This window comes from Macrotis lagotis, chromosome X (genome assembly GCF_037893015.1).
Source record: "Macrotis lagotis isolate mMagLag1 chromosome X, bilby.v1.9.chrom.fasta, whole genome shotgun sequence".
Taxonomy (NCBI): Eukaryota; Metazoa; Chordata; class Mammalia; order Peramelemorphia; family Peramelidae; genus Macrotis; species Macrotis lagotis.
In genome coordinates, this window is record NC_133666.1 from 514,418,911 (window position 1) to 514,444,863 (window position 25,953).

The window sequence follows — 25,953 nt, forward strand, 5'->3', positions numbered from 1 at the left end:
TTGAATGAATCCCATAGGTTTTGGTATGTTGTTTCATTATTATCATTATCTAGGATAAAATGGTTAATTCTTTCTATAATTTGTTTTTTGGCCCACTCATTTTTTAAAATGAGGTTATTCAGTTTCCAAATTGTTTTGGGTCTATATCTCCTTGGCCCAGTATTGCATATGACTTTTATTGCTTTGTGATCTGAGAAAGATGTATTCACTTTTTCTGCCTTTCTGCAGTTGGTCATTAGGTTTTTATGTCCTAGTACATGGTCAATTTTTGTATAAGTTCCATGTACTGCATAGAAAAAGGTATATTCCTTTCTATCCCCATCCGGTTTCCTCCATAAGTCTACCATATCTAATTTTTCTAACAATCTATTTACCTCCTTAACTTCTTTCTTGTTTATTTTATGATTCGATTTATCTAGATCTGAGAGCTGGAGGTTGAGGTCTCCCACTAGTAGAGTTTTGCTGTCTATGTTTTCTGTAGATCTTTCAGCTTCTCCTCTAAGAATTTGGGTGCTGTCCCACTGGGTGCATATATATATTCAATATTGAAATGACTTTATTGTCTATGGTACCTTTTAGGAGGATAAAGTTTCCTTCCTTATCTCTTTTAACACTATTTTTGCTGCTGCTTTGTCTGAGATAAGGATTGCTACCCCTGCTTTTTTTTTTACTTCAGCTGAAGCGAAATATATTTTGCTCCAACCTTTTACCTTTACTGTATATGTATCTCTCTGCTTCAAATGAGTTTCTTGTAAGCAGCATATTGTAGGATTCTGGTTTTTAATCCACTCTGCTATTTGCTTACGTTTTAAAGGAGAGTTCATCCCATTCACATTCAAGGTTATGATTACTGATTCTTTATTTCCCTCCGTGCTATCTTCCCTCTGTTTGTATTTTTCCCCCTTTCTCCCCCACTTTATCCATATTCCCTAGTATTTTCTGAATACCACCCCCTTAAGTGTGTTTGCCCTCCTATATGACACCCTCCCCTTTCTTTCCCCTTTCCCTTTTTCCCTTTTTCCCTTTTCCCTTCCCTTCCTTTTGTTATTTCCCCTTTTTGCCCCACTCCCCTTCCCTTTCTCCATCCCCTCTCCCCTTTTCTCCTTTTAATACTTGAAAGGTTAGATGTTTTATAAGTTAGCTGAGTATGTGTAGGTTGACTTTAAGCCAAGTCTGATGAGAAGAAGATTCAGGTGTTTCTCCTCTGCTCCCTTCTTCCCCTCTATTACCATAGGTTTTTTGTACCTCTTAGTGTAATGTGATCTTCCCCCTTCAATCCCCTCCCTCCTCCAGTCTCTTTCCTGTCCTCCTTTTTAAGGAGGTAGTGTTTTTTTAGATCATTTTACCTAAGTCTGCTGAGTGTCTGTCCCTTCTAGTTCAGTATATTGTATCGAATAGAGTCAAAATTCCTGAGAGTTATCAGAATCTTTCTCCCAAGTGGGGTTAAAGCCAGTTACATCCCATTAGATAGCAGTGTCATGGATAGGTCATGAATGTTCATCATTTCTGGCTAGGTGTATTCTCTCTTTTAGAGTTACAATTCTCAAGATTTATGAGAATCTTTTTCCCCCCATGCTGGGATATAGCCAGTTTCAACTTACTAGATTACATTTTTTTTCCTTTTACTGCCCCCCCCTTTTTTACCTTTTCATGTGTCTCTTGAACCTCCTATTTGATGTCCAAATTTTCTATTTAGCTCTGGTCTTTTCATCAGAAATTTTTGGAATTCTTTCGATTTTGTTAAATGTCCATCTTTTTCCCTGGAAGAGAAGGCTGAGCTTTGCAGGAAAGTAGATTCTTGGCTGCATTCCAAGCTCCCTTGCTCTTTGAAATATCTTGTTCCAGGCCCTTTGATCCCTTAATGTTGATGCAGCCAGGTCCTGCGTGATCCTTACTGTGGCTCCCTGATATTTAAATTGTTTCTTTCTGGCTGGCAGGATTTTCTTTTTTATCTGATAGTTCTGGAGTTTGGCCACAACATTCCTTGGTGTTTTCATTTTAGGATCTTTTTTCTGGTGGGGGCTCGATGTACTCTTTCAGTAACTACTTTGCCCTCTGATTCCATTATATTAGGGCAGTTTTCCATCACTAGACCACGTCATATTAAGTCCAGGCTTTTATTCTCTTCAATGTTTTCAGGAAATCTTATAATTTTCAGGTTGCCCCAAATCGATCTATTCTTGAGGTTAGTGGTTTTGTTTATGAGGTATTTTACACTTGCTTCTATTTTTTCTATTTCGGGTCTTTCCCTTCCAAGAATTTTTCTATGGATCCACCTTTCCGCTTACCCTTCTTCATTTTGCTAAGACCTGAGTTGGGGAGGGGCTGGTTCACAAGGGCTTGGGATTGCTAAATGCTTTACTCACTGAGTGTAGTTTCTCTGGCTGGCCAGTAGGAGGTGTTGATTGCTTTCTCTGGAGTATCTGTGACCTTGACTGAGGCCTTCTCTCTTTGCTTGAAGGGAGGAGTTGGAGTTATTGAATTCTTTTGCCTTCAATCAAAGGTGGGCTTTACCCTGGCCTGAGGTTATTCCTCATCTGGGCTGGTTCTTCTGCTCACACACCTGGGCCTGAGCCGAATTAGTTTGCATTTTTTTGTTAGGGAAGAAGTCTCAGTTGTAAGGGGACTGTGTTCCTCAGACCAGAGGAGCCCAGGGATGGTGTCCAAAGCTTTCCTGCTCCAGAACCCCCCCCCCCCCGCCCCCCAGCCCTGTCTGCAATCTTCTGGGGGACAGCACCAACACCAGTGCCTCTGCTCCCTAGTGGACTCAAGCCCCTGCCATCTAGCCCCATCGCTGATCCAGCAGGTCTGTCTCAGGCCCTCAGACTCTGGTTCCAATTCAGGTGCTAATCTGGCTGATCTGGGGCTGATCCTCCCTCTGAGCCCAGACTCACAGCCCAAATTCATCCAGTGCTGCTGCAGGAGACAAATCCTGAGGTAGATGTTCCTTCTCCTGGCTTTTCTTTCTGGGTTTTGTGAGTCGGATTTCTTTTAAGAGGTTTGTTTCATGTGATAGATGGGGAAGAGATCAGGAGACTTTAGAACTGTTCCTGTCTTCTCTCTGCCATCTTGTCTGGAAGTCCAATGTTGTTCTTAAAACAATATCACTGTTATTGTATACAATGTTCTTTTGGTCCTACTTATTTCATTGTCTCCCTTTTTGTGCAAGCCTTTCCATGTCTTATATCATTGAACTCAGCATTTCTTATAGTATAGTAGTATTCCATCACAACCATAAACCACAAATTGTTTAATCATTTCCTAATTGTTTGAGGATGCCTGCAATTTCCAGTTTTTTTGCCACCACAAAGAGAACTGCAATGAAGATTCCATTTATATTAAAAGTTATAGTTACTATTTGTGAATTTTCCTCCATCTTATTTTTACTTACTATTTTCTTTCTCAGTCTCTCTTTTTTACCCCTTTCCCCTTATCCTATCTTCTCCCCACCACCCTCCTACTCCCTTGCCCATCTACCCCTTCAAGAGTCCCTCCTGTCTTCTAACCCACCCTTCCAATCCACACACCCCTCCCCCATTCTTCCCCTTTCTCAAATCCCAATTTACACTTTTCTCTAAAAATTTCTCCCCTACCCTATTCCCCAGTTTTCTTACCTCTCTGTATGTCTAGAAGACTTCTGCACGCTTCTGGATGTACCCATTTCTTCCTCTTCAATAGAGATAAGAGAAAGGTTCCAACATTATCAACTCTCTAACCCTATCTGCCTTGTACTAGTTCTTCCTTTCATCCCTCATTTTTATAATACAATTGCTCTTTTTTACCTTTTCCTAATCAATTTTGCTTTTAAGAATCAGCCCATCATACATGATTCAGCCTCAACCTTTCTTTCAAATTATATAATAAGCATCTTGACCTTAATGAGTGCCTTATAATTATTCTTTTATGCTCCTTATATTTCTTCTAGATTTTTTTATATCAAAGTTTTCATTGAGTTCTGGTTCTTGAGTTACAAATATCTGGAAATCTTTCAGTTCATCAAATGTCCATTTGTTTTTTTATTCAGGATTTTACTCAATTTTGTTGGTTAAGTTATTCTTAAACACAAACTCAAATCTTTTGCATTTCAAAATATATTATTCTAAAGGAGAATCTGCTAGGTCTTATTAAATCTGACTGTATTTCCACAATATTTAAATTGATTTTTCTCTTATTGCTTGCAGTATTTTTTCCTTAACCTGCGAGTTTTGAAACTTGACTATCACAATCCTTTAAATTTTCCACTTGAGATCTCTTTCAGATGATGAATGATAGCTTCTTTCTAATTCTATTTTACCCTTTTGTGCTAAAACTTCAGGGCAATAATTTTTAATAATTTTTGTAATATTGTATCCAGATTCTTTTTTTGATCATAATTTTCATGTAGTCCAATAATTCTTACACTGGGGAAGCAGGGCCAATATGATTCTAGGGATGGTTTTTGTCCTGGGTCTACCCCATATCAATTGGAAGGGCATGTGGGGGAAGAATTGGGAGGGAAGAGGAAACTGTTGGGGAATTTTAAACCTTTTAAGTCTTTTTTGATAAAGTCTGTGTTGTGGTGGGAGGAAAGAAGTTATGACTGGGTTAAGGTCATAGAACAGGAACTTGCTGTGAGATATGGTATAAGGAACTGGTTTTAATCTTTTTTTTTTGTTAAACTACTTTCCAGACTTCCAAGTAATTTGTTGTCAGATGGAAAATTAGTTCTTTAGTTTTTCATGTTATAGAACATTTGGTTATTCATTCAATTGTTCTGACACTTGCAAGTTCAGTCTATTTTATTGATTTTCATTGTATTTTTAAAACTGTTATTAAGTAGCTTTAATACTTCATAATATACTATGAGGTCTAAAAGTACTATTCCTATATCCTTCCTACTTTTCCCCATTATTTCATTTTCATTATTTCCCTTAAAGGTCTATACATTTTGCTCTTGAAAATGAATTTTTAAAATTATTTTGTCTAAGTATAACCATTAAATCTGTAAATTAATTTATGCAGTATCATTATTTTTATTATATGAGCACAATGTAACTCTGAGAAATGACACACTACCCAAGTATATGTCTTCTTTTATTTCTGTATCGAGTATTTTGTGATTATATTTACTTAAATTTTGGATTTAAATTGTTCTGGTACATTGGGAAGGCTAAGGTCTCTGAAGCTAATGAACCTGAGATCAAATCCTTTCTCATGTATGTAAGATCTGTCTGACATTGGGGAAATCATTTAGTTTTCTTAGGACTCAGTTTCCAAATAAATCTCTAAATTAAGGAGCTGAACTGATGAGCTCCAAGGTTTCTTTCCCTTTTAGCTCTATGATTGATAACTAGTTATTTTATTGATATCTAGGTTATTTTAAGTGGGATCTCAATTTCTATTATTTCTTCTTTTTATGAGCAAGTATAGATTTTAAAAATTATTTATTCATTTATTTTCATATTACTACAATATTGTTGTGAAAGTGTACAAAATCCTCCCCCCCCCCAAGATATAGAGAAATCTCAAGAGAAATGAAGTGAGGGGGGAAAAATATTCCTTCAGTCTGTGTTCAGATACCTTCAGCTCTGTCTCTGGGATGGGTTGCATTCTTTATTATAAGTCTATTAGAGAAGTTGCTTCAATATTTTTTCCATAGTTGCTATTGTTAACTGTATTTCTCTCCACTCTATTCCTCCCCACTCCATTTATTCTATTCTCTCTTTTCTATCACCCTGACCCTCCTCAGAAGTGTGTTGTATCTGACTACCCTTTCCCAGGATCTTCTCTCTTCTATCACCTTCATCCCCCCCCTTCCCTTCCCCCTGTCCTCCTTCTCCCATCCCTTTCTTCTTCTGCTGCTAAGGTAAGATAGATTTCTATACCCTATTGAGTCTGTATGTTATTTTCTCTCCTCTATTTCTGATTAGAATGAAAATTCACTCATCCCCTCCCACTTTCTCCCTTCTATTTCATTGCATAAGCTTTTTCTTGACTCTTTTATATAAAATATCAGCCCATTCTACCTCTCCTTTCCGTTTTCCCCAATGCATTCCTTTTTCACTCATTGACTCCATCTTTATACTATATTATACCTTTATATTCAGCTCCCTCCTGTGCCTTGTCTATATATGCTCATTCTAACTGCTCTTATAAATGAGAAGGTTCATATGATTTATCAGTTCCTTATCAGATTTATCACTTATCACTTACTTATTAGATTTATCACTTCCCATGCAAAAATACAAGCAGTTCATCATCATTAAATCCCTCACAATCAGCCCTTCCTGTCTACCGTCTCCATGCTTCACCTGAATCCTGTATTTATAGATCAAACTTTCTGTTCAGCTCTGCTTGTTTCAATAGGAAAGTTTGAAAGTCCATCTTTCCCCTGAAAGAGGACGTTCAGTTTTGATTGATAGTTGATTCTTGGTTGTAAACCAAGATCTTTTGCCTTCTGGAATATCATATTCTAAGCCCTATGAGCCCTTAATATAGATACTGTCAAATCCTTTGTAATCCTAACTGTGGTGTCACAGTACTTGAATTCTTTCTTTCTGACTGCTTGTAATATTTTCTTTTTGATTTGGGAATTCTGAAATTTGGCTGTAATATTCTTGGGATTTTTTTGGAGGGTGATATCATTGAGGAGGTGATCAGAGGATTCCCTCAATTTCTACTTTATCCTCTGCTTCTAGGATCTCAGGGCAATTTTGCTGGATTTTTTTCTTGAAAAATGAACTCTAGTCTCTTTTCTGGTCATGACTTTAAGGTAGCCCAATAATTTTTTTTTAATTTTTATTTATTTTTAGGGTTTTTTTTTTTGCAAGGCAGTGGAGTAAAGTGGCTTGGCCAAGGTCACACAGCTAGGCAATCATTAAGTGTGTGAGGTCAGATTTGACTCAGGTACTCCTGACTCCAGGGCCGGTGCTCTATACTGTGCACCACCTAGCTGCTCCTCCACTGCACCAGCTAGCTACACCTCAATAATTTTTAAATGATCTCTCCTGGATCTATTTTCCAGGTCAGTTGTTTTCCCAATGAGATATTTCACATTTTCATATAGTTTTTCATTCTTTTAGTTTTGTTTTATTGTTTCTTGATTTCTCACAAAGTCATCAAGCTTACTTAAACTCCATTATACATTTGAAGGAGTTATTTTCTTCACAGAGCTTTTTGATCTCTTTTTCCAACTGGCTAATTCTTTTTTTTAAGGAATTCTTCTCCTCATTGGCCTTTTGGACTGCTTTTTCCTTGACTTAAACTGGTTTTTGACATGTTATTTTCTCTGGTGATTTTTTTGTATCTCCTTCACCAAGCTGCTGACTCGGTTTTCATGTTTTTCCTGCATTGCTCTCAATTTTTCCTCTACCTCCCCTACTAGCTTTTCAAAGTCTTTTTTTGAGCTCTTCTGTAGCCTGAGACCAAATTCCCATTGTTTTTGGAGGCTTTGGATAAAGAAACTTTGACTTTGTCATTTTTTAAGTGTATATTTTAATCCTACAAGGAACCAAAGTAATTTTCTATGATCAGATTCTTTTTTTTTGTTGTTTGCTCATATCCTCCATCTATGACCTGATTTACTATACATCCAAAGCTTTCGGGGCTTTTTGGGACACCCCTCTACCCCGGGACCTTAATTCCTCCAATGTCTTGTGAGAAGGTCTAACTGCTCTCCTGGCCTGTCTGTGTATGGATATAGGCACCCCACTTTGCCCTAGAGCTTTGAGGAGGATCTGTGCTCCTCTGTGGTAGTATGGGGGCTCAGATTCCCATCCCAGGGATAGCAGAGATCTCTCTGAAGTCTCTTTCCATCCCTTTAGCATCTGTGGACTGCGCACTCAGGAAGCAGCTGTTGGGTGACTCCACAGATTCCTGTGGATACCAGCACTGGCCTGGGCTCCGGTGCAGCAGAGTTCTCCTACAGGTTCTCCAAGATATCCCTGGTAATCCCTTGGCCAAGAGGTCTGGAAATTGCTCTCACTCAGACCCAGGTGCCCCCAGGGATCCAGGTATCCCTTTGGCTGTTCCTGGAAGGCTGGAGCTGTTTTGCTCTGGCGTGGTATGGCTGCTGCCCTGGCTATGCTCTGGCTCTTTCCAAACCCAATCCTGGTGGAATAGACCTTTCCCATGGATCTAGCAAGCCAACTTGAGCTGGAAAACTGCATTCTGTGGGTTCTGCCCCTCTAGAATTTAGTTGTAGTCATAATTTTATTACATTTGGAGATTTTTTGGGGGGGAGAAGTGGGAATTCTTGCCTTGATACCTCCATCTTGGCTCTATGCCTTTATTTCTATTATTTCTTCCTTATTTTTGTTATAACTGTGTGAAATGCTACTTATATTTGCGAATTTATATCTAAGATTCTGTCTGATGTCTAAGATTCTATACTAATCCCTGTGGACACAAAGTTCCCATCCTCAAGGAGCCACAGGCTAATGACAACTTGCAAACAAGTATGTTCATATAAGATAGAGAGAGGAGATAGAAGTAATTTCATAAGGAAGTCATTATACTTCATTCAATAAAGACTGAGTTTTGGCATAGATGTGGACAACTATTCTACTTATAGTTTTTATAAATGAGAGAGATGTACCATATTCCTTAGAGTAGCACAAGTGACCCATAGATGCAATGAATTATGACTCATTAGATCATTTGCATGTGATTATTTTTAGAATATTGAAGGATATAGCTGAGAGATCATAAATCAAAGAACCATTTGTGTACTTTATGAAAATTGTGTATATTGCCCTTTTTTTGGGTGTCATGTCATATTGTGAGTGATTCAACTTGGGCCACTGTAAATGAAGGAAACTTGCTTTGACCCAGTGTTCAAAGAAACTAAGCACAGCAGTGATAGGAAGAAGGGATGGAAGAGAGAGAGAAGGTGACAAAGATAATAGCTTGCAGAAGCCAAGATATCGGAAACAATAAGCCAAGACACAGAAGGTGAAAAACAGCAACTACTTTGAGCAGAGACAATTAACTGAAACAGATAAACTCTTCATTTATTTGCTAGGAACTATGTTGACTAGAAAAGAGGCATTGATCTGCTTAGAGCTGATTGGTTGGATGAAAATTGCAGTGCCTTTTGTCTCTCAGCATCTGACTTAACATTCTTTTGATTCATCTTTTTAAATGAAGTCTTCATTTAATTTGTCCCTTCCCTTGTTTTAACATTAGCTTCTCATTTAATTGTTTTGTATCCACCATAATTTTTGAACTCCTAACTTCCACTAAAGTGTCCTAACCTACCATTTCTCTCTCAAATGTCCAAAATACCAGAGATCTCCTTCACTCTCCAGCTTGCTTGCTATGTAGGAAATGTAATATAGATAAGTATTTCTGGGTGGTTTAATAAACTTCTAGTTGATTCTCCCTTATTAATATATTTTACATTAAATACTTCCATTCATTAATCTTTACAGCTCCCTAATGTAAAGTTTCTGGATTAATAAATCTGAAGTTCTCTATGGCTTTCTATTTGTAGATTTCACCTATCTTCTGTTTAGTTTGTTTGTTTTTGGTTAGGACCATTTTCTCTTGAGCCTTACTCTTAGATTTATCAATTCATGAGTGAAACAACATTTAATGGAAGCTGTGTCATGCAGTAAAAAACACTTTTCTTCCTCAGACATGAGGACTGATCTAATTCCCATCCCTTATCACAATCACTAACCCCTGCTAAGGCCAGGATTTATGTAACTCCTCTCCTAGATTAGGATACAATCCTTTCTGAGAGATACTAGGAACATTCCTTAATTCCTTTCATTTCCCTTGTCTGGGTGTGAAATAATTTTCTAAACTCTTCTCAACCCAGTCCCTCTCTTCCATTGGGTTTATCTTCCTCTCTCACAGAACCCCTTTTCTTGTTGAAAGACTAAACAAATTACTATTACTTCTCTGCTCATTTCTGTATTAAAAACATGGCTCCTCTCTAGCTCCATTATGTCCCTTAGCACTCCTCAATTACTTCTCATTTTTATTCCTTTTACAAAAATATTAATTCAATAAGAGGGAATACATGGAAAAATTAATCCAATGCTTCCTTTTCTTCTCTTTTCCTGATTCTTCAAGGTGCCCTTAAATCTTTAGTCCTTTAGATACTCTTTATTCCCAAATTCCAATTACCTTTTTAAAACAATAATGTAAATAAGAGAAAATAGAATTTTGCTTAATCTTTTCTTGAGTAAATTCTTATGTACTTATTTACCTTTTGTGTTTATCTTGTTTGGAGTATTTACTAGTCTAGCATTTTGCTAATTTCTGTATTTTCCTTTCAGAACTGGGTTAAAGGCCTCATTTATTGAAGAGTCTTTTTTTTCATTGATGATTAGATTTGGCCTTGCAGGATATGTCATTTTGGGTTGCAGCTTGAGTTCCATTGGGCTTTAGAATATCCTATTTAATTCTTTCTAATTGACATTCCTTAACAGTTAAAGGTCTTTATTTTTCCATGATTATATATTTTGTTTACTATTGAAATTGTGACATTTTACCACTTTCCCAAACCTTAAAAGTTTGAAGTGCTCTGTGGTTTTGATCAGTCAGTACTTTGGCACATGTTTTCAAAAGTTATTATGAGTTTTCTTGTAGTGTTGCCCATTGTATGGTATTTCAATTTAATTTTTTTAATCATGTTATTTTGAAGAACTAATGATAGTTAAGCTATCTCTTCATACCTTGATACTAATTTTATCTATAAAGAATTCATATGGTCTCTCAAAGTTACTATCTATTGCTTTCCCCCCTTCTATTTCTATATTTTGTGTTATAATTTTGTAATTTTCTTTTTCAGAGCTTTAACTTATTTTAGATAAGATTTTCTATTATGTTGCCTAATTTTTTTATCTTCTTGGTTGACTTTGTTAATTTTGATTTGAGAGCTCTAATTTCAACATTAATTTTTATCCAGATATCTTCTTTTGAAAACTTTTTATTTCTCTTTTGCACAATTTTGGAGTTTCCTTTGTTTTTCCATAATGTCTGGAAAGCTCATAGTATTATCTCCTCTGCCCTGCCCTTGACTAGTATTTTTGACTCATTTTTTACATAGTATAATATTGGTTTAATGTATTTCTTTGATGGAATCTTTCTTATTTTTGCTTTTGTCCTTATGAGTCACATTTTTGTTCATTTAAATTTCTGTTTGAAAACTGGACATATGCCCAGACTTTCTGCTTTGGACTTTTGGTCTTTTAGCTTTTTTCTTGCATTCTCAATAGCTCTTGCTTCCTCACTTTTTGACCCTTTATATTCCTACCTCTTTGAATAGTGGACAGTCCAGATAGTGGAAAGTCAGTTTCCTCAGGTTGGAGGTGGGAGGGCGTTGTCAGGACTTAAACTGACTCCCTCCCCCAAGTAAACTCCATGGGGGAAAGCACTCATTCCTATTTGGTTTCTATTTCCCTTTCTCTAATGTATACAAGGTCCTTGGGCTTAGAGTGATAAGAAGGGTACCCCCTGTTGTGGAACACGTTTTTCCTTATCTTGCAACCTCTAGCATGAGGACTCTTATGGCCTTTTTTTTTCAGTATGGTGCTTATCAGAAATAACAGTACGGAAGAAACTTAATGAGAGCTACTTAACATGTTTGTGAGATTTCCTAGCTCTATACTATTATTTATCTGATTTTTTCTTATTATCTTCTACCCTACATTTCAAGTTGCACTTTTTTTTTCTTTCTTCAGGGTATGGTAACAACCAGTGTCTTCTGCCTCTTTTGTTTTATGGACTCCCAGTTATGCGGAGAATTTTTTTTCCCTGGAAATTTCCCTCTCTGAGATAGAAAAACTCAAAAAGCATTTGAAGAAATTTTGAGTTACAGTCCCCATGTCTCACCTCTGTTGGTAGTATGGAAAAAACCCCTAACATCCTAGTCAGAGATATATGCATGTAGAGTATTAGAGTTAGAACCAGACCAAATACTTGGACCATTTACCAAATCATGAGTACAAGATATCCTTAACTTTCTGATAGGAAGCCAATACAGGAGTGGTTTCTCCCTTCTCTTCTCCAGTTTATTTTTATAGGTGAGGAACTGAAGGAAAGAGTGTTAAGTGATTTGCCCAGGGTCACATCTGATTTGAACTTTGGAAGATGGTTCTTCCTGATTTCAGGCTTAGCTCTCTATCCCCTGTGTCACCTAGTTGCTCCTTCGCAATAAAGCAGACATCACCTAAATAAAGACAAAATCCCTGACTAGTAAGTTTATAGTTTGATTACAATATGTATCAGTCCTACTACTAATTATATTCCCTAGTTTTGCCATAAGATCCTTCACAATGAAAATGTCATAAAGCATACATAGAAGCAATATAACAACAATGAAATTACATTTTGAAATCTATCCTTCCAAGATGACTATATATTATTTTCCCTCATTTGTTCTCCAGTCTGGTCTGCTTTCTCTTCCCTATACACTCCATTTGCTGCTTCTAAGTCTAGAATACTTCCCTCTTTCACCCCATCTCTTAGAAACTCTGATTTCTTTCAAGACTTAAATCAAATGCTACTTCATGCCCTTAATCATTAAATTTAGTCCATGTATTTTCTTATCTCCAAACATATCGCATCCCTCAAATGGAATAACTATAGACTCCTTAAGGGCTCACTTTTATATTTGTGTTCTCAGAACCTAGCAGATACATAGTTACAACAAATGCAAGTTGTTTAATTGATTGATTCTTTTTCTTCTTACAAAGCAATTGACAAAAATTGTTGAAGCTGACAGGATTGGAGGGAGAGTCCTTTAGCAAGGACCTTGAATTATCTGTTTCTCTAGGTTGGTGATGATTCCTAATTCAACACTCCTTATCATGTTACTTCTACTAGTAGGCCATATTTCTCCATCTTGATCATTAGGAGAGGCTTCCAGATTCCTGCAGAGCAATGAAATGCAGAGGAAAAATGTAGGAATCTCTGTTAAATCAAATCACATCATGTTGATGACATTGCCTTGAACTGTCAGTTTAATATGCTATCAGAAAGGAAAATTGGTCAAGTTTGTTACCTGCAATAGTCCCTCAACTTGCTTCTATAACTTCAATTTCACCATCCCCCCCCTCCCGATAAATCTTATAAGCAGTTCTACAATGAATCTTCTTGAAATACTTTCATCAGAGAACTGGAAAATTAAAGAAGCACAGAACTGGAAAGGACCCCAGAGTTCCTCTATTCCAACCTGTGCCTGAGTAGGAATTTCTTTTATAGCTTCCTCAATGAATTGTTATGCAATCTCTCCCTGAATGCCTTCAGGTATTGGGAGAGAGACCCTGCTTTCTGAAGAATCCATGCCAATTTTGAAAAGTTTTCAATATTTAGAAAGTTCTTTATTTTGAGTTAAAATCTGAGAAGACTAAGTGGGAGACATGATGTTGATTTTTAATTACTTAAAAGTCTGTCATGTAAAGATAAAGTAGCTAGGTGGTGCAGTGGATAGATTTAGATTCAGCAAGACTCATTTTCCTGAATTCAAATCTGGTCTCAGATATTTACTAGCTACGTGACTCTGGGAAAGTTCTAGGTAAACCCTATTTGCCTCAGTCTTTCATGTAAAATGAGCTGGAAAAGGAAACAGTGAACCGCTTCTTTATCTTTACTAAGAAAATTCAAACCATTCCTGTATCTTTGCCAAGACAGAGGGTGAGACATGACTGAAATGACCGAACAACAAGATGTGCAACAGGGATTATATTTATTTTACATGGTTTCACCTGGCAGAAGAAAGGAAGAAAGAAAAAGGAACAAGAATTTATTAAGATATATCATTTACTAGACACTGTGTTAAGTGCTTTACAAATATTACCTTATTTGAACCTTATAACAACCCTGAGTTGCAAATTCCAGGATTATCCCTATTTTATAGTTGATAATTGATCCAATGAAAATTAAGTGATTTGGCTAAGGTCATAGAGCTAATATATGTCTGAGGTCAGATTTGAAATCAGGTATTCTTGATATCCAGACCAGCACTCTATCCACTGCACTGCCTAGAGACAGAATGGGTAGAATGAGTTGTAAAGCAATCATTTGGAAAGAAGTTGCTTTAGACCACGTGAGGGAAAATTTCCTTGAACTGTGGCAGGTTCCCTTTCAATTAGAAGTCTTAAGATAAAGACAACCAGACATGAATATTGTAATAGAAATTATTTTGGAGGTTTAGATTTCTGAACTCTTTTAGCCAAACCCTTTCTGAATCCTTTCAACTCAGAAACTCTGTGATTTTCTTTTCCTATAGATTCTCCCAATTGGTCTTTATTTTGTACTCTGGGACTGAGCAGAACAAATCTAATCCTTCTTTAACATGGAAGATATTCCAGTACTGAAGACAGAATTAATCATGTTGAAGCATCTTTTCTCCAGGTTAAACATCCTCAATTTCTTCCCTTGAACTTTCTATGAAATGGTTTCAGGGCCCTTCACTATCCTGGTCACCCTTCTCTGACTGTGCTGAGTCTTATCAATGTCTGTCCTAAAATGTGATGTCCAGCTTAATTCCTCTAGATCAAGCTCACATGTAATATAAATAGGCACCACTTGCACCACATTGACAGAAGCAACAGAAATAAAGTGATACCTAACCCCTGGAATGTGCCATTGCTTTTTGCAAGGATAGAAAGCATTGGACTTTGGATCACACCGACGATAGGTTGGGTTATATGATGGCAATTAAGATTGATAAAAAGTGACCTAAAGTGGAGAAAAGGGCTGAAAAGGCAGAAAATTGAAGTATAGGAAAAGGTTGAGATCTTTAGCTAATCGGTGAAAATGACCCAGTCATCAGAAAGCAATGGACAGAATTGGTTTTAAAAATGACGGGAGCTATAACAGACCAGTCACTAATTAAACTGTGTCCTAAAATTTTTTTCAGGTAGATTACACTATAGCAATGGTCAAGAGTTGAGAGTTGGGACACCTAGGATCTAACCCCAACTCTGCTAGGTGGCTAGATCATTCAGTGGATAGAATACAGGGGCTGAAGTCAAGAAGACCTGATTTCCAATCTGGCTTCAGATTTTTACTAGCTAAGAGATTCTAGACATGCCACTTAACCACTGTCTGCCTTGGGTTCTTCAGTTGTAAAGTACTTAGAAAGTACCTAGCATTCATAGGCACTTAAGAAATGCTTGTTTCCTTCCTTGAGAAAGTCACTTTCCTTTTCTGGGCCTCAGTTTCCTCATTTGAAAAATGAGGGTTTGAACAAGATGATATCTGTTTCTTTTGTACTGAATAACTTTAGAACAAGATTCAAATTATTTGAAAACAGAACAAATCATAAATACCCTCAAAATAAGGAGGATGAGAGGGAACAAAACATGAGATGAAATATGGCATGGTGTTAAGGTCTTTGAGGTACTATAGTGAGAAGCTGTGGTGAAAATATAAAATGGAATTAAAAATGGAAATAAAAACAAGCTATTTGTAAAATCAGCACACTCTTAAACTGCTGTGAAAAGATTCCTGAAGCCTAGGAAGAAAAAGAGGTTGGAAGAGATAATGAATTCAATCCCTTTCCTAGGAGAAGGAAAATGACTTCAGCAGCTTCAGTAACTTTTAAACCAATTCATGAGTGAATTGGTTGAAGGAACCTATAATATTTACCCTGGAGAAGAGAAGAGTTAAGATGAAGATCTCTTTACGTAAGATCTCAAGGAGACTGAGATATTTTGTCCAACCCTACATTTTACAATTGAGAAAACAGCTTTAGAAGAGGGAAATGATCAGGAAGCATCTTTTATGTGCTTACTATGGACAAAGCCCTGAAAGTACAAAAGGCCAGGGAAAGAAAGGACCTGGACCTGCAGATTCTTTGATATATGAAAATCCTGCTTGAAGAAATTACTCCTAACTAACGCCTTCTCTGAAACTTTTAGAGAATTCCCAAAAGAAGTAGATAAGTGATTTTTGTTCAATTTTTGTTAGCTTGTTCCTAAAGCAGGTGAGAGATTGATTCTATGAGACAGAGGTAAAGAGAAGATGGAACTTAGTATAAAGATATGGAATTAGAAAATAAAGTGCCCTTTGTGAGAACTTTAATGATTGCTATAATTTGGAAGATGGACTAGATTTATTCTATTTAACCCCAGAAAGCAGAACTAGGAACTATGAGTAAAAGTTAACAAGGAAAAGATTTAGGTGTAAAGTAATAGCAATGACTGTGTGATCCTGGACCAGTCACTTAGCTCTGTTTGCCTCAGTTTCCTTATCAGTAAAATGAGCTGAAGAAGCAAATGGCAAAAAACTCCAGTAAGAAAATGCCAAATGGGTCATAGAGAATTGGACATGACTGAAACAACAACACAACAACCACAATTACAACTATAACTTCCTACCAATTAGAAATGGTATAGAGTATCTTATAAGATAGTGTGTTCCCTATTATTAGAGGTATTTGAACAGAGTTTGGATGCTCATATGTAAAATGTGTTATAGAGAGAATTTTTGCTCAGGAGCCAATAAGATGATAACAACTAGGGTCAGATTCCTTCCACTTCTAAAATCTTATAGTCTTATGATATCAAGGACTTTGATGTCCCAGAAAATTCTGGAATTTGATGATCATAAGCTGGGACCATGCTTTTGTCAGAGTACTGTTATAATGAGTTTTGAAGGGCTCATACATTTGATAAGGGAAAGAATATTAATTGAATAGGATACCAAGTGCAGATAATTAGTATGACATTGCAGCATAAATTGAATTGTCAGAGTTTAGAACTGAAAGAGGACTCATGAGATCATACAGTCCATCTCCCTCATTTCCACAGAAAAGGAAACTGGGATTCACAGAATGAGAAATTCCACATGAAATTAGTGGGAGAGTTAAGACTAGAACCCAAGTCTCTTTTGCACTATATGAATCTCAGTTTCCTTATCTGTGGAAATGAGAGAAGTGGTCTATATGATCTCTTGGGTCCTCTTCCAGTCTAAACTCTGACAATTCAATTTGTTGCTCCATTATCACATCAATAATCTGAACCCAGTGTCCCATTCAAATAATATTCTTCTATTTATCAATGCTTGTGCTCCTCAAAACTCATTCTAGTAGAACTCTGACATATAGGAATGGTCCCAAAGAAGGATAGCCATCTCTCTGCCTATGATAGAGTGATAAACCAATATGTTCCAGCATATGGTCACCAGTATATTCAAGCAGATGCTGATCCAAAGAGCATTTTTTAAATTAAATGATCATTAAGAAATGAGGGAAAACAGGAAAGTATAGGACCCAATGCCTAAGAAAATAAGAAACAATGGAAATATGGAAGGTTTATCTTGATCTTCTCTTTTTTTAAACTAAGTAAACATATTTTTATTGAAAATATTGATGGTTTTGGGTTTATTAACTGATGTTGATGCCTTTTTTATTTCATCCTCCTTGAAACTTAGGAAGGAAATGAGATATTGGCATGAATAAAACAACAATGTGGCTTTTGGACACTCAAGCTAAACAAAAGAAATTGTACACGGCCCTTGCTTATTTATTTATGGTATCTTCTCTCAAGCTACCCTCTTGGAGTTCTGAGAAGCTCTGCTGGCTGGTGTATTTTAAGGTGGGTAGGTTGGTTTTGTGAAAACCAATGGAAGCCCTTGTGGTTTAGATAAGTCTTTTTTGTCAAGTTCCATGTTTAAGTGAGAATTAAGTAACAAGATTACTCCTTTTTCTCCTTGTTAACTTGAGTTAGTACTCCTACAGATTAATATAGACAGTGTTCCAGATATTATCATCAGAAGTTCTTCTTGGGGGAGGAGTATGCTTTCCCCACCTCTAGCTCATTAGCTTGCTCTGCCAAAGCTGCCAATCTTCATCAGGTATTCTGGCATGGAGCCTGGATGCTTTCTTCCCAAAGCAGATTGGAAGGAGCTCTCACCCCAGACTCACGACCTAGCTTATCACATGCATTTCTGTGGTCAGTGTGGAATTAGAAGCAAAGGAAGTTTTGGTGGAATTGCTTGCCATACTTAGCCCCATCCCTTAATAAATTAAATTCAATAAATTCAATCCTTGTACTTCCCTGATTATGATCCTCCTTGACTCACTGGGTTTTCTTAAGAAGCTTCCTCTTGCAGTGTAGTGGAAAGATCATTGGATTTAGAGTTAACAAGAGCTGAGTGCAAATCCCAAGTTGGCTATTCACCGCCTGTGTAAATATTGGCAAATCTTTTTAACTCTTTTTTTTTAAGATTTTTACTTATTTTGAATTTAAAAATTTTCCCCTAATCTTGCTTCTCTCCCCCCACCCCGCACAGAAGGCAGTCTGTTAAATCTTTATAACTCTTGATGTTTTAGTTATCTCCAGAAAAATGTAGGAGTTGAATTGGAGAATTTCCAAGGTCTCTTCCACCTCTCTCTGATCCCATTATTTTAGAGTCCTGTCTTTCTGATTGCTTTCACTCCCTGATGTTTGTCCTTCATTTTCAAAGAAGACCATGCTATGACAAGCACATGAATTGGATTTGAGTGAGGGGGTTGCTGTGCTAAGTCACCAGCCTCACTTTCTCCCCCAGAGTCATCTGGATCCAGTGGCCAGATATGAATCAGGATGACTGGAGATGGTCCTGGATGTGAGACAATCTGGATTAAGTGACTTGCCCAAGGTCACACAGCTAGTTAAAATCAAGTGTCTGAGGTTGGATTCAAACTCCTTGCTCCCATATTTTTAGCATGATGTTTTCAGTCCTTTTACCTAACTCCTTCACTGAGGATGAACATGGTCACAAGGTCAGCTAATGCACTGATGGCAAATTCTTTAACTTGAAAAGACTACAGGCCAAGACCAAAGTGGAGGGAGTAATTTTCTGTTTGCAGATGATTGTACACTCAATGCAGCCTCTGAAGCTGAGATACAACAAAGTATGGATTGATTCTCTATTGCTTGTGCTAATTTTGGTTTAACAATTAAGACCAAGAAAACACAAGTGCTCCATCAGCCAGCACCACACCATCCATATGTGGAACCATCGAATATAGGAAATGGAGAAGTATTGAGTACTGTGGACAATTTCATTTACCTTGGCAGTATTCTTTTCAGGGAGGTTCACATTGACAATGAGGTTGACACTCACATTGCCAGAGCTAGCTCAGTATTTGAGAGACTCCAAAAGAAAGTGTGGGATAGAAGACATATTAGACTGACTACCAAACTGAAGGTCTACAAAGCCATTGTGTTGACCTCATTGTTATATACCCATGAAACCTGGAACAAAGTCTACCAGTGCCATGTTAGAAAACTGAATCACTTCCATTTAAATTGTCTTAAGCAGATTCTGAAGATCACCTTGAAGGAGAAGATACCAGACACTTAGGTCCTTTCTTGAGCTAAACTGCCTAGCATTCCAACATTACTACAAAGAGTGCAACCATGATGGGATGGACACATTGTTAGAATGCCAGATGTATGCTTGCCAAAAAACTATTTTATGGAGAACTCTCACAGGGCAAATGCTCACAAGGGGGTCAAAATGAGACACCCTGGAGGTCTCATTGAAGAACTTTAGAATTGATTGTACAGCATGTGAGACACTGGCACAGGACCACCCAGCATGGTGTGCCCTCATCAGTGAGGGTGCTGTACTCTATGAGGAAGGCAGAATTGAAGCAGCTCAAAGAAAATGTAGCATCTGTAAGTTTGTAGTACCCATCCCAGGTGTTCACATAGACTATTTGTGCCCATCCTGTGGTAGAGCATTCCAAGTTCATATTGGTCTGACCAGCCACTGTGATTTGTCTCAAACATAGTGATGTCAGTTTGGTCTTCTTTGATAACAGGACAAGAACCACTCAATTAACCAACCATTCCTTGATACTCACCAAAATCATTGTACTGGCTATTGGGGGAATCTCCCCTCCCTGAATTTTTTTTTTTAGGTTTTTGCAAGGCAAATGGGGTTAAGTGGCTTGCCCAAGGCCACATGGCTAGGTAATTAAGTGTCTGAGGCCGGATTTGAACTCAGGTACTCCTGACTCCAAGGCCAGTGCTCTATCCACTACGCCACCTAGCCGCCCCCTACCCTCCCTGAATCTGCTTAACTAGGTTTGTTGTGACTATTACTGGTAACATGTGCTCTGGTTAGGGTACTTCACACTTCACACAGGGTACATTGTGCAGTAATGATACTTTGGTGGAGACAGTCTGCGGAGCATAGGATGGACCTATGCTTTGGTTCACTTATATAGAAAGTCATTTGTACTCAGGGTTGTGCCAAAGAGTTAGTGGAAGTCATCTACTCAGTAGCCTTTGAAAGTAATGGCCTACCTTACTTCCCTCTGTCTCTCTCTGTCTCTGTTGTGTCTCTGCCTCTCTGTCTCTCTGTCTCTTTTTCTCTCTTATCCCCATCAGTCAAGCTTGTCAAGAATTGTCCTTTACATTTTTAGTCCTCTTTCCCCAATGTATTTAGTTCTTAGTTTTCTACTCCCTACTTATAAAACCCTGGTCTTTCTATTTCTCAAACTCTTTATCTTCCATGTCTATTGTAGTCAATCTAGCTCTATGGGAATTGTCATATCTCACATACCTTCCCCCCAAAAAACATCCCACCCCAGAGTCAAATGAATTTTATCCAGGTGATAAAATTTCTAATTATGACTTTTCTATGTCAATTATGTATAAAAGGAAATTATGATTTTCATTTTGATGTATAGTGGATATAGTAATAATCTGAATTTCTCAGAGCTCCCTTTACACATGCAAACTCACAAAGTAGCTGAAAGTGACCCATCAACTTGACAGAACTCTCACAATCGCTATATTCCTGTGTTTGTCTTAAGTGAAATCAATTAGAAATGGTAAAACCTGTTCCCATCACAGACTTTGGTACCAAAGTACCCCCCAAGACTTGAGAAGAATTGTTTCTCAAGAACTGTTATACCTGTATTGTGCTGCACTTGTGAGTGTGCATGAGAAACCATTTAAGCCACATAAATGATTGTGTTGTGATTCTCTTTCTCTCTCTCCCTTCCCACTTGTGATTTATGTATGTAATCTCTATTTTCACAACAGGAAATTAAAGTTCCAATCATGAGAATTCCCGATTTGCAAATTGTATTTCTCATTCAGAAACCAATTAATTAAACTACTACTTGATTATTGGTACTCTATCCCTGACCTGCTCTGTTTTGCCATGCCCAGATTAGAGACCGCCTCAGTAAATTCAATTAACAGATGTATATGAAGACTTCATTGTACTGTGTATCACTTTACACAGTTTTTAATCCAATTCAACCCAACAAGTACTAATTTTATTATTTAAATTTTATTTTTAATTAAATATTTCCAAATATATCCTTCTCCTACAAAGTCTCTTCTTATAACAAAGACAAAGTGGGGAAGGAAGCAATTTAGCAAAATTATCCAATCTAGTAACTAGATCTGACAGAAGATTTTAAAGTAGAGTTTAGGAGACCTTAAGAGGTTCTCTATCTATCCATTTCTTTCCACTCTTCACATGAAATTTAGGTAGCATGACAGGAAAATTCAAGCTCTCCTTCAGATTTCTAGTTTTTTTGTGGGGCAGTGGATTAAGTGACTTGCCTGAGATCACACAGCTTTAAAAATTTTGAGATTTGAACTCAGGTCCTCCTGACTTCAAGACTGGTGTTCCATCCATTGCACTACCTAGCTGCCCACATCTTCATATTTCTAAAGATTAAGAAAGGGTATATTTTTCTTCTCCTCCCCTACTATCTACAGCTAAGGCAACTGTTCTCATGTGATATTGAGAATGTGGGCTTATCCAGGTGAACCTGAGACTGAAACTCAAGGTCCTCTATGTGTATCTTTCCCAGAACACAGGTGACTGAAAAGAGAGCCTGTGATGCGTGTGTTTAATTTTGGTGGTAATCTTTTGAGTTTCATATCCATATATTCTTCCACCTCTGCAAAGAAGGGAGAGAGGTATTTTTCTCCCTTCTTTTGTTGTTTTCTATTAATGTTTATATTGTAGTCTTTGCATTTATGATTTTCTAGTTTTCCTTACTTCACTTTAAATTAGTTCACATAGATCTTCTTATGCTTTTTCTATATTCTTCATAGTTTATCATTTCTTATGACAGAAATATCTTAGATAAGTCTAAATGAAATAAAACATTTACTTTCCTTTTTATTTTAGGTTTTTGCAAGGCAAATGGGGTTAAGTGGCTTGCCCAAGGCCACTCAGCTAGGTAATTATTAAGTGTCTGAAACCAGATTTGAACCCAGGTACTCCTGACTCCAGGGCTGGTGCTTTAGCCACTGCACCACTTAGCTGCCCCAACATTTACTTTCAATATCAGACTCTGTACTAGGTGTTGGAGGTAACATAGAAGCAAAAAGAAAGACACCCTCTACCCTCAAGTTGCTTACATTCCACCAAGGAAAGACAAAACATGAAAGAGAACTGAAAGGTAGAAGGATGGAGATAGAAAGGTACCTTTATATGGTGGAGGTAAAGGAAGAAAGTATTCTGAAGAGTTAGGTGGGCCAGATGACTGACTGACTGGCACAGGTACTTTCTCAAAGAGAAGTTCTGAGGAGGCACAATTCTGCATGCTGTAATAGAAATTAAAAAAAGAAAATAGGACCTCTCTACACAAATTTTATATTCTTCTGAAAAAAACCTCATCAGAAAGGTAGGGCTTGTAGAGTTCAATGATTTATAAAATTATCTAGGAAGAAGGGACTAAAATTTAATCACTGGAAAATAAAGTAAAGTTCCTAATATCAATGGTGAAAGACTGCTTCTAATTGAAGGTTAGAAGCCAAGTTACTTGGGATAGTCACAGGTCTGGGGCAGCTGATGGGAAGAGTTGTGGCCTCTTTCCTGGGCTTACTGCTCTTGCTGCTGCTATGATTGGATGGAAGATGATGATGAGCAGATGGAAATGCTAATGACAGTGTCCAAATTTGTTTGTTTTATGTACCATGGGAGCCAATGCCTCAACTTTAGAGAATGAGTAGTTCAGAGTAGTTTCTAGTTAAAGTGCTTTTGGGGTTTAACCTACCTTCCTCTCCGGATCTCACATCCTAGACTCTTAAGGCTTCTTTCTTCAACATGTTCCAGAGGACTTCTTACTCTGGAAAATTCAGCTTCCCTTATACCCCTTCCCTTTCCTTGTTTGGCCAGCTCTCACTAAAACTTCCCTTTTTCAGTAAGTTCTTAAGTCAGCTATATTTATTCCTTTTATTATTCTTCAGGACCCACTAGATTCTGGACTCTCAGGTCCCTTTTTTCTATACAAGTTTCTTTTTATTTGATATCTTCCTCCTTTAGAATGCAAACCCTTTCCTAGTAAGAACACTTCTATTGTTTTCCAAATGCTTAGTACAGTATATGACACATATCCCATATAGGTTACTGCTATCCAATGTAGGTTACTGCTGTTCTCTACTCCATTGAATTTCTCCTCCAAGAAACTAGACTCTAGAGGACCTTAAGTGTTTGTTTATCTCTCTAGTTTCTGTTGTCCCCATAAAGCAGAGTAGGTCTCATGTTTCCTTGTTTTAATGTCAATTAAAATAAAGATATCTTGAGTCTAATGTGATTCCTCTAGGGACAGTATTTCATGATCTTTCAACCAAATGGATTCTTAACAAGAATTTTCACACACACACACACACACACACACACACTCCCTTTTATGATAGTTTCCATTTCCAAACTTCTGATTCTATTATTTTATTTACTAGAAAATCAAGCTATCCAATATGTACTGCAATACTTTATTTTTCCTGGTACAACTTAAATTACTTCCTATATATTCAAATTTTGGAGTTTCTTTCAAATTTCATAATTTAATTGACTGGAATAAAAGTAGATAATAATGATACTTCTTAATAGTTAATGTAGAGGTTTCTATTTACATATTACTTTGATATATGAAATTCATTTTAGCATTATAACTGCTCCCTGAGGTCAGTTGTACAACATTATTACTCCTGTTTATCAGTCAATCAATCATCCTTTTGGAAGCATCTGCTCTTTGTCAGACCCTAGGCTAGTTCCTAGGATATGACAAAGCAAAATGGTCCCTTTCTTGAAGGAAATTATATTCTATTGGGAGAGAAAATAAATGAGGAAATTAGGATTCATAGAGATTCAGTAACTTGTTCAAGGTGACAGTGACAGAGCAGGGACAGAGCTTCTAACTCTAGGTCCAGTGTGTGTTACTTAGAATAATATAACTGATTTTATCTAGTATTTTAAGTTTTGTAATTTGTATACATTCTCTCATTGACATCTCCCCATGGAGGTGGGGATTACAGTTATCCTTTCCATTGCAACTTTCCCCTTTTGTAGTTTCAATATAAGAATATATCATGGGTCAGCACAAGAAATTAAATGGGTAGTTTTGGGACTTTTGCTGAAGCAGCAGACGAGGGTACAAAGGCTGACAGATGACATAGAGCCTTTGATCACATGCTTAACTTAAATTTTAAAATAAGGTACTGACCACTCCTCCCCCCTCCTGCCCCCATTAAAGAAAAAGGGAAAAAAATCAGACTTCTTTCTTTGTCATAAAGGGAGGTCCAAAAAATTTTAATCAGATTTTCCAGAGGGGGAAGCTGTGTGCTCCTAACCTCTTTCCCTTATTGAAATAATAACTTTAATGATTATTATCTTCATTTTACAGATGAGAAACTGGGGGCTTCTATAAAATTTAATTACTGATCTCTAGTCACATAGTTAGCAATTATTTGAGGTGGGATCTGAATTAAGCTCTCCTTGACTCCAAGTCCAGCATTCTACCCATTATATCATGTTGTCTCTTTATATTATATAATTAATGTTATATTAACATTTCTTTTAAAATAATTTAAATACCTGTCTGGTCTATTAACCCAAATTTCACTTGAACTCAAAGTTTGGTTCCCTGTGGGGTAGGAAGAGATCTCTCCGTCTCTCTGTCTCTCTCTCTGTCTCTGTCTCTGTCTCTGTCTCTGTCTCTGTCTCTGTCTCTGTCTCTCTCTCTCTCTCTCTCTCTCTCTCTGCCTGTCTCTCTCTCTCACTTTGAAGTTGTGTCTCTGCTCCTAGCTGAATGCCATATCTTCTCCTGTTAAGTAGCTCTGCTTCAAATTGATTTCAAAGAGGGATCATGATGATGATGATGATGATGATGGTTGTCCTTCATTCTCCAAGAAGACCATGACACAGGGAGGTGATGCCATGACAAGTATATGAATTGGATTTTAGTGAGGGGGTGCTATGTAAAGTCACCAGTCTCACTTTCTCCTCCAGAACCATCTGGGTCCAGTGTCCAGATATGAATCAGGATGACTGGAGATGGCCCTGGATATGAAGCAATCAGGATTGAGTGACTTTCCCAAGGTCATACAGCTGGTCACTGCCAAGTGTCTGAGGCCAGATTTGGAATTAGGTCCTCCTGACACCAGTGCTGATGCAGTACTGTACTATCTTGCTGCCCCTTTTAGGGAGAGGGAAAAGGACAGATCCCTCTCACTGCCTCTCACCTAGAATTATTCCCTCTTGGGGACACATTTCTTCCTCCACTTCTGGCTGTAAGCTTTGGGCCACTATAATTCAAACAAGATTAGTCCTTTTAATTCTATTAGCAAAAAGTGTTTATACTTCACAAAGGGAACACCAGGTGGTGACAACTTTTTAAAAAAAATATTAAAACTTTACTATTATTTAATCTTTACTTTCTGTGGGTACATCCACTAGGGAAGTACCTAAATCCTGTTCTCTCCCCCATTGCAAATATTCTATTAGAAAGTTAACACTGACTATCAGCACAGCCATCTAAACTTGCTTAATAACCACATTTAAATTATTTTCAACAGATACATCATAAAACTTTGCTATTGACTTTACCTCATTTAATAGTAATTAAAAGTGTCTGCCATTCTTTGTGTGCTGCTTTTTTTTTTGCTCTGCATTTATTTCATCAAAGTGTCTTATTTGTTGGTCTCAACTACATTATACTATTATATTACATTGTTATACCACAATTAATTTAACTTTTTCCTTGTTGTT

At 37.2% G+C, this 25,953-nt stretch overlaps 1 long non-coding RNA gene across 1 annotated transcript; it reads left to right on the plus strand.

The window, feature by feature from the left end:
* The first annotated feature begins 4,790 nt into the window (after window positions 1-4,790).
* On the plus strand, window positions 4,791-19,836 carry LOC141502478 (uncharacterized). Its single transcript, XR_012472535.1, has 2 exons — window positions 4,791-14,346; window positions 17,371-19,836. It is a non-coding gene; the product is annotated as an uncharacterized LOC141502478 (long non-coding RNA).
* The last annotated feature ends 6,117 nt before the right edge of the window (window positions 19,837-25,953 follow it).